This window comes from Sciurus carolinensis, chromosome 3, assembly GCF_902686445.1.
Source record: "Sciurus carolinensis chromosome 3, mSciCar1.2, whole genome shotgun sequence".
In the NCBI taxonomy this organism is placed as follows: Eukaryota; Metazoa; Chordata; class Mammalia; order Rodentia; family Sciuridae; genus Sciurus; species Sciurus carolinensis.
Window position 1 is genome coordinate 119,360,241 of NC_062215.1, and position 10,424 is coordinate 119,370,664.

A 10,424-nucleotide genomic window follows, 5' to 3' on the forward strand; every position below is an offset into this window, starting at 1 on the left:
TTCAACTTGTTGGCTCAGGATCAGATTTCCTTAACAGGACTCCCATAGCACAAGAAATAAAAGCAAGAATAAACAACTGGGATAGATTCAAACTAAAAAGCTTTCTCTCAGCAAAGGAAACTATCAGAAATGTGAAGAGAGAGCCTACAGAGTGGGAGAATATCTTTGCCAACCATACCTCAGATAGAGCGCTAATTTCCAGAATCTATAAAGAACTCAAAAAACTCTACACGAAGAATACAAATAATCCAATCAACAAATGGGCTAAGGAAATGAACAGACACTTCACAGAAGAAGATGTACAAGTAATCACCAGATATATGAAAAAATGTTCAACATCCCTAGTAATAAGGGAAATGCAAATCAAAACTACCCTAAGATTTCATCTCACCCCAATTAGAATGGCGATTATCAAGAATACAAGCAACAATAGGTGTTGGCGAGGATGTGGTGAAAAAGGAACACTCATACATTGCTGGTGGGGTTGCAAATTAGTGCAACCACTCTGGAAAGCAGTGTGGAGATTCCTCAGAAAGCTTGGAATGGAAACACCATTTGACCCAGCTATCCCACTCCTTGGCCTATACCCAAAGGACTTAAAATCAGCATACTACAGAGATACAGCCACATCAATGTTCATTGCTGCTCAATTCACCATAGCCAGATTGTGGAACCAACCTAGATGTCCTTCAGTTGATGAATGGATAAAGAAACTGTGGCATATTTATACAATGGAATATTACTCCGCAATGAAGAATGATAAAATTATGGCATTTGTAGGCAAATGGTCGAAATTGGAGAATATCATGCTAAGTGAGATAAGCCAATCTCAAAAAACTAAAGGACGAATGATCTCGCTGATAAGCGGATGAGGACATATAATGGGGGGGGGGAGGGGCTAGCATTAGGTTTAGGGTTAGGTTTAGAGTTAGGCTAAGGAGAGCAGTAAGAATGAAGGAAAGAAGGACTGTGTAGAGGGAAAAGAGGGGTGGGAGGGGTGGGAGGGGTGGGAGGGGTGGGGGGGAGGGGAAAAATATAATAAACATCATTACCCTATGTAAACGTAAAAAAAAATAAATAAAAAAATAAATAAATAAATAAATAAATAAATAAATTTAAAAAAAGAAAAAAAAGAAAACAAACTATTTTAAAAACAAACAAATCTAGGGGACTTGTTTAATGAGATGAATGTGGTTTAAGATTTAAGGTAGCATATGTCTTCAGAAAAGTAACCTATCTGGAGTAGAGAGCTTCCCTGGGAAAAATGGCTCAGAAAACTGTATTGGGACCAATTGACAAAAAGCCTTGAATATTGTCTTAATTAATAGAATCTGATATCTGAACTCTTCAGAAAGAGAATGGAGACAGAATATTTAGAACTTGGTTGGACTCGGAGTGGAGGTGAGTTGGGTTGCTTGTGCTTTCTGAGTGCTTCTTTCTAAGGTGCACACTCCAATCTGAACACTCCTTTACCTATAGATGGTTGGATCAAACCAATTTACCTATGGATGGTTCGATCCATATCAACTAAACTCAGGAAAGACTGATTCATAAAAGCCAATTTAATTAATTTCATCATTTAGAAAGTTATACATTTATTAAAATGAAGGTGGTGTCTGTATGTATGTTAAGTAATTAAACCGTTTTACCTTCTTTCAAATAGGAAACACTTTACTGGAAAATTAAACCAATATCATAAAATGTATTGATCATTCAAGTTTATTGATCATCCATCGAGTATTTGATAAGCCTATACTAAGTGAGAGGCACTTAGGTGAAAACCAGCAGGGTCCTGCTGAGACCAGCAAATGTTTTATGATGTTGGAAATGGAAGCAGCAGGCTTCAGGAGGTGGGCTAAGAACAGCAGACAGGATCCAAAACATGAACGACTGTGTATTTTCTGTAAAGGAGCTCAGATACATTTTTTTCCTAGAATCATAAGGCACTGTAATGTTTCAATAAATTTAGAAAAAAAAAAAAAAAAAAAAACTTGAATAAACATTTCTCCAAAGAAGATATACAAATGGCCAACAAGCCCAGCTACTTGGGAGGCTGAAGTGGGAGAGAATGGAGAGTTTGAGGCCAGGCTGCACAACTTTGATGAATCCCATTTCAAAAAATGAAAATAATAATAATAAATTTTTAAGAAAATTTAAATGGCCAAAAAACATATGAAGAGATACTTAATGTCATTAGTCATTAGTGGAATGCAAATCAGAACCACAATGAAGCCAGACACAGTGGCACATTCCTGTAGTCCCAGCTACTTGGGAGGCTGAGGCCAGAGGATCACAAATTCCAGACCAGTCTGGGGTAACAAGGAAAGACACCTTCCTAAAGATAAACGATGAAAAAAATACACAACGAATAAAACTTCACACAATTAGAATGATCATAGCGTATAAAAAATCAGAAAATCAGTATTGACCTAGATTTGGAGAAAGAGAAACTTTGGTGCTGGAAGGAATATAAAATGCTGCAGCCACTGTGGAAAACAGATTGGTGGTTTCTCAGAATGTAAAACATAGAATTATGATATGACTCAGCATCTCCATTTCTAGCAAAAGAATGTAAAACAGGAACTCAAACAAATGCTTGTACCTCAAAAATTCATTCCAGCATTATTTACAATCAGCAAAAGTTGGAAACAACCTGTGCTCATCCACAGAGGAACAGATAAACAAAATGTAGTGTATGTATACATACAACGGAATGTTATTAAACCAAAAAAGGGATGAAGCTCTGACACATGCTACAAGTTGTATAAACTTTGAAAACATTGTGCTGAGTGAGCTAAGTAAGACACAAAAGGACAATATTGTATGATTCCACTTAGATACTTAGAATGGGCAAATTCATAGAGATAAAACATAATGGTGGTTACCAGGGTCATTGAGGAAGGAGGAATGGGAAATTATTGCTTAATTTATACACAGTTTCCATTTGGGATGATGAAAAATTCTGGAGAATGGATAATGGTGATAATTGCATGTGGCTATGAATGTGCTCAGTGCCACTGAGTTACATGTGGAATTCAAGTTTTATTAAAGCACAGCTCCATCAGTTCATTTAGTACTAACTGGGGCTGTCATGCTGAAAGAGCAGAGTTGAATCACACAACAGAGACTGAAGAGCACACACAGGCAGAAATATTTACAAGGAGGCTATTCACAGAAGAAGTTTGCCAACCCATGATCAAGAAGATGAAGTGAGCACACCTGTAATCCCAGTGGCTCAGGAGGCTGAGGCAGGAAGATCACAAGTTCACAGTCAGCCTCAGCAGTTTAGGGAAGCCCTAAGCAACTTAGCAAAATCCTATCTCTAAATAAAAAATAAAAAGGACTGGGGATATGGCTCAGTGGTTAAGTGCCCCTGAGTTCAATCCTTGGTACCAAAAAAAAAAAAGTACATGAAGTGAAATGTATATATGTAAACAATAGCAAAATCAGACAGGATGGGGGTAAACACCTTGTGAGTGACACCTACCCTGTTCTGAGAGTTAGCGAGCCACAAAGAATAGGGCGATCAAAGATGAAAACATGAAGCTGGTCCTTGAAGGACTGACTGCAAGAGTTCCATTAAGTGATGGTTCAGCAAAGCAGCTCTAAACAAAGGGGAGAGTTTTTACAGAAAAAAAAGGAAAGGTGTAAGCCAAAAGAGACTTCAGGCCTCAGACACCCTAACTTGGCAGTAAAAAAGAATTATTGGGGAGCTGGTGTTGTAGCTCAGTGGTAGAGAACATGCTTAGCAAGTGTGAGGTCCTGGTTTCAATCCTCAGCGCCAAAAAATAAAAATTTTAAAATGGAATCATTGGAAGGAAAGAATGTGAATAGCCCACTTGTTATCCCCTCTTTATTGCATACTATAAATCATTAATCATCACAAACACTAAATTTTAAAAATAGTAGCATTTTAATCCTCAACACTATTATTGAGAATTTGGTGCATTATCTGGACCATTAGAGCAAAGTACATTAAAAATTGCATAGTCTTAAATGAAATAAGTCAAACTCAGAAGGTCAAGTGTTGTATGTTTTCTCTCATATGTGAAAACTAGAGAGGAAAAATAAAAATTAAGGTGGGGGTGGATTTCCTAAAATTAAAGGGAGATCAGTAGAGGAAAGGAACCAAGGAGCGAGGGATAGGGGGGCAATGTGGAAGTGCTGAGGAGTGATATTGGCCAAATTATATTATTATATTGTATGCATGTATGAATATGTAACAACAAATCCCATAATATGTATAACTATAATGCACCAATAAAAATGTGGAAAAATTTAAAAATTAAAATTATTTTTAAAAATTGCAGTCTGAGAAACAGGATATGCTTCAATTGGATTAGTTCATAGCCACACTACTGGTGATTTGAATAAAATTATATGAACTTCTATGATTTTATTCTTCAGATATGCCACTCATTCCCATTTTATGATAGTATTATAGTTTATCAAACCCATAGCTGTGTGTCTGGTGGCTTAAAAAGCAGTTAATAAGAATGTGCTAGTCCCCAGAAATCCTATATGACTGCCAAAGTAGATGACCTGTGTCAGTGGTCCAAAGGTTGTAAGCCTCCCAGCTCGATGGTCACTGAATAGTCAATTTTTTACCCCTTTGCCAAGGTGTTTTCTTAGTTAGACCCTTCCCAGAAAAGCATCTCTTAGGAAAAAGCACAGTTGCAACCCTTGGACCTGAGATGATTACGGTAACTGTTTTACTTGATAAACCATGAAGGAATTTAGAAAAGGCAATGTTTAGCTCTTGGTGCTGCCTCTGTACACACTAAGTGTACACAGACACTTTGCGGGCTTCATGGACTAGTGTGGTTGCACAGGTCTTCCAGTGCCAGGGCAATACTTCAGTGGGGAGTCTTATAGAGACAAGCCAGTACCCCCAGATCCTCCCAGTATTAAAGTTAATGAACCTGTCACAGGCAATCGTCACTATTAAAAGCTATGCTGCCTGAGTTCACACCCCAACTCTATTCTCCCAGTTGTGTATCCCTGGTAACAAACCTGGGTTGTAACCTCCCTGTGATTCAGGAACTTCAGTCATAAAATGGGACTAATAAAAGTGCTTACCTACAACAGGGGGTTTTTAAGGATGAGTTTCAGTATCAGCTTATAACCAATGGCTCCAAAATGAGTCTTTTAGAAAATCAAGATGACCACTTTTCTTTTCCTGTTCTCAGTTTCCTCCAGGATCCATTATTAATAACCCCATATTTCCCACCATAGAGTATAAACTTCCATTTCTGTGCATTGTGTTCTAACCACAATAAGACACTCTGAGGTCCTTTGTGAGACATAATAATTTCAACCTAAGAAAAGGACCTCTTTACCTTTCTAAGGATAAACCAACTTAAATTCGTTCGGAGGTGTCTACCTGCTACGGGAGAGCTGAGCTAGAGACAATCTGAATTGCATTATAATCACAGCCAAAGTCTCCACTGCTGAGAGTGGAGCCATGGTTGCCTTTAGATCTTTCAAAATTCCCCCAAAGATCTGTAAGCCCTTGTTCAATAAACGGATATGCTTCTAGCTCAAGAACTAGGTATGTGGCTGTTAGAATCAATGACAAAGATCAGTAACAGTTAATGCTCAAGAAGTCTTACAAAAACAAAGTAATAAGGGGGCAGGGGTGTGTTTGTTGAAGAATTATCCATGAAAAGTCAACTGTTTCAGAGGAACTTCATTAAAGATTGAGGTTTTGGGTGGGGGCTGTAGCTCAATTGTAGAGAACTTGCCTAACATGCACAAGGCCCTGGGTTCAATCCTCAACACTTGCAAAAAAAAAAAAAGTGAAGTTTGAGGTTTTGTCCTTACTTATCAGAAATGTGATGCAGTGTTTCATTTCAAACCTCTTCAATGAATGTGTCATTTTCTTTTTTTCTTTTCTTTTCTTCCTTTTTTTAAATTTGTGACATATCAAAGACCCATATGGGCCAATGAATTAATTCTGATGAAAAGAGAAACCTCTCAGAAGTTTCACTTGCTTTGAACACTTTCCAGTATGCATCAGAGTATATTATAGATAATTAATTTGTGTCTTTGGGCGTAGTGTGGACACATCAACAAAATGTTGTTTCCTTTCTCCCTTTTAGAAAGTATAGTCAGAGCCTTGTATTCTGAGTTTGGGGTTCTTGGTCCTGTTTCCTACACTTTCTTTGGGAAAGTTCAGCACAGCTAAGAAAAATGATGTTAAGGTTTCTATACTTCCAAGGAAAGAAGTTTAACCTTGATTATCAAGAATTGTTGGATCCCTACAAGACTGAGGGAGGAGAGGAAGGAGGTTCTATCGGAACAGAAGCCTACACCTGCCTCTCTGCACCATCCTAGATGTGGAAAGGGGACTGGGCACACAGGTGGTTACAGACCAGCACCTTGAGAATAGACATGAGGCTCTCCATGACCAAACTTGCAGAAATTAGAAATGACCACAGTGAAGGCTACCTCAGGTCTACCTGGAACTGAACAGTAAAAGACCAAGGCATGACAGGACATCAAGTACCAGAAGAGGAATGATAATGGTGGCTTCCATGTATCAAGCACCCATCCTTCCCTGTCATGTTCATAACGCCAGTGTTCTTGTGCAGGCCAATGATAGGTAAATGATATTTACTGATCTTAAAAAAATTGGAATTTAGAAACAGATTCAGTTTTATTTAACAAATCAAAACCATGTGACAAGCTGTTATGGAAAAATTCATGCCTGTTATAGATTCTTTTACTCTCCCATAAAGTGGGGATAACAATAATATCCAACATGTGGCTGAGAGTGTAGCTCAGTGGTAGAGCTCATGCTTAGCACGCTCAAGGTCCTGGGTTCAATCCCCAACACCAAAAAATAATGATAATACTATTCAACCCAAAAGTTATTGGTATGGTAAATGATATACAGTGTGAAGAGTAAAGTGCCCTTCAAATGTCTCTTGTCTTGTCATAGATACCCTTAGACAAGTTTAGCATGAACTTTTTGACCCTTGCTGGAAGCTGGAATGTTAACTAACCACTTGCCTTAACATATTCTTTCTCTCTCTATCTATCTATCTCTGTCTCTATCTCTATCTCAATCTCTATCTCTATCTCAATTTGAAGACTTATTTCACTGCAGCCAGTCAAGAGTAGTTCTATGAATGTCAGGAATCACAGAAGACCTATATGCAGGCCTCTGCCCTTTGGGAATTTATCTCCCCACACCAGCACCCAGTTCTAATATGAGGCTTTGTGGCAGAAGCTTATATTGATTCCCAGGTTCCACATCAGACCAATTAAATCAGAATCTCTGAGAGTAAGGCTGAGGCAGTACAGATTTTTTAAATCTTCCTAGTGATTCTAATGTGCAGCCTGGTGGAGAACACTGATCCTGGGGATGCTATTGCTTAAATAATATTAATAACTTAATAGACCTGTAAAGACAGAATAATTAAAGGAAGGATTTGAAGCAGGTTGAATTTTTAGTTGATTCCTGTTGACTTTGGTATGAATTACACTTGTAAAATATGTACCTATAAATGGGTTTTCTAGGTGAAGTCTGTTTTTCCAGTCATGCAAATTGATCAACCCTATTCATGCACACACACAAAATAGTCTTAGTCCTTCCCTGTAGTTTTATTTTGGTGTGTGTGTGTATGTGTGTGTGTGTTTTAATTTCTCTCATTATCCACTCCAGGAACGACCTCTGAAGCTTCAGTGACTTGTAAACACAGATATAGTGAATGCAGAAATTCAGTCAAATACTGTAGGAAGCTTTATTCATCCTAAAAGTCACCACTGTGACTCTCTTGGAAGAATTATATTAAAGAGGTAATGCTTTAACATTCTGACTCTACCACATGCAGTGACATGTGCCTGTAATACCAGAGACCTGGGAGGCTGAAGCAGGAGGATTACAAGTTCAAGACCAGTCCCAGGCCCTAAGCAACTTAGCAAGACCCTGACACAAAATAAAAAAGGGTTGAGGATGTAGCTCAGTGGCAAAGCAACCCTGGGTTCAATTCCCAGAATGAAAAAATAAAAATAAATTTATGACTCCACAATTTAAGAAGGACAATCCTGAATACTTAATACATTATAGTTAATGTGATAATATAGATAACATTTAGATGAATTTCTAAAATATGCAAATGACTGAGCACAATAGCACACACCTGCAATCCCAGCAAATGGGGAGGCTGAGGCAGGAGGATCACAAGTTCAAGACCAGCCTTAGCAACTGAGTGAGACCCTATCTCAAAATAAAAAATAAAAAGGTCTGGAGATGTAGTTCAGTGGTAGAGAAAGCCCTGGGTTCCATCCCCAGTACTGCAAAATAAAAAATAGAAGAATCTAATACAATATGGAAATGTACCTCACTCATCAGAATTTTAGTAAGTGTGCTCTAAACAATTTATTGAAGTAGTTAGGGGACTTTTTAATGAGTGAAATCTTTTATACTGAAAAAAATTTATCTGATAGTCCACATCAACCTCTGAGGGAACTGTTATTAGCTTCAGTTACACAAGAGGAAACAGCTAAAGAACATTTACATAATTTTCCCCACATTTCAAGGTATAGCAAATGGCAGAACAAGGACCCCAGATTTGTCTGATCCAAAGTCTAGATTCCTGACCATGAAACTCTAGGATCATTCCAGCCTTCTGACAACAGCACCGAACATCCAGTCTTAAGCATCCAGTCTTATCTTGCCCAACCCAATCCCAGCCTCAAATAGGAATCTCTAACTCAGAGGCCAACAGGGGCCAGGCTGGTAACAGGAATGAGTTAATATTGGGTCATATTTAAGAAGAAAACCTACATTGTTCCACTGTATAATTTGGCTACTCCTCAGTTTCATCTGACTGTTGTCCTGGGAGATGTGAGACCTAGGAATACTAGTTCTCAGAAGACAGAAATCTGTATTTTTGTGAGAAACACCCCAATTTTCGAATGTTGGCAATAAATTGTACTTGTTTCTTAAAAAGGCATGACATGGAACAACATAGAACAGATAAAGTATGTGACCTGTAGTTCGAAAGAACAAAAAAGGAGATTCATTCAATATTCTTATCTTTTGGTTTCCGATCCATTATCAGTTGGTTTAGCTACAAGTAAATGAATTTCTAGACAACACAGTAAGAGAAAGGGCAATGTCCCCAGTCCTCAGTAGGAAAACAAAGTTAGCTCATTAATTAATCAGAGTCTCACTTTACATACCCCATGAAAGATAACCTTTCATGATCTTAAATAGACTTTATGCCTTGATGACAAGAGTTAGCAAGAAGGAATACTGCATTCCTACAAAGATGCAAAACATGGAAAATTTACACATATTTCCTTTGATTACTGCAAATATAGATATTATATGAAATTTACACATATCTCCTTTGACAAAGAATTCACTAGAGCAGTTTAAAGCTAAATCAAAATCAACTCATTCCTTTGAGGCAAAAGCTCTCTTATCTGCAGTTGACCAAAGAAGCATTATCGGGATTGGAGGTAGGTTTTTGTTTTTTCCCCCAGGAATGACAACTTAAATGAAAAGCCCTCAGGTTGAATTACAGCAAAAAGAAAAAAAATTCCTATTTTCTAAAATCTCTCTTTAACTCTGGCTCTCAGATCTCTGAACTAGAGATAGGGCTGGAATGTGGATGCAGACTGGGAGGAGTAGTGCCGTAATCTACTCAATGGATACGCTGCTAAGCACACAATTTTTAAAAGAAGTTTCCAATATCACTCAATGGAAAAAAAAGATTTGTTACTTAACCTCTGGACCTCAAAATAAGTATTAAGCTAATACTGTGTCTCCATTTTTATTTACACCACACAACTCACATTAGTAACTATAGCATTTTCTTTGGTCTCTTTTTATTTTCTCCTCTCAGCTACATACAGTTTTTAAACCCCTAGTTGTATTTGAAGCTTTGTACCTTAAATTATTTTGGATGCCTCATCGCATTTATAAATACACAGCTTTCAATAAATGTACACCAAAAGAACAGAAGAGTGAAAATAATGAACAAAAAAGGCTTAGAGACCCATTTCAATTTACATTTTTGCCTGATACAATGATTTATTCTAAAGTTAAGAAAGAATCACCTCCCTTCTACCCAAAGGCAAATTTGAACTATTATTCTGTATGATGCCTAAGTTGGAGCTTGATATGTAACATCAAGTTCCATGAATAAGAACTGCGGTATGGTATGGCAAAGATTTTTTAAAAACTGAATTTTAAACAGCATTCAGTTCAAATGTTTGTTCTTTGAAGTTTGTTTGGTTTCCTTCACTCCTAAATGTCACTCCTAAGTGCCCTAAGATGCACAGAGCTGGGACCTAGGAGTTTTGGCACACATTAGACAGGGAACAAAATGCAGGGAATGATTATATGAACCAATTAAAAATTGTTGACAAGGACTCCTTCTTAATGTTTCAATGATGTAAGGAGGAAA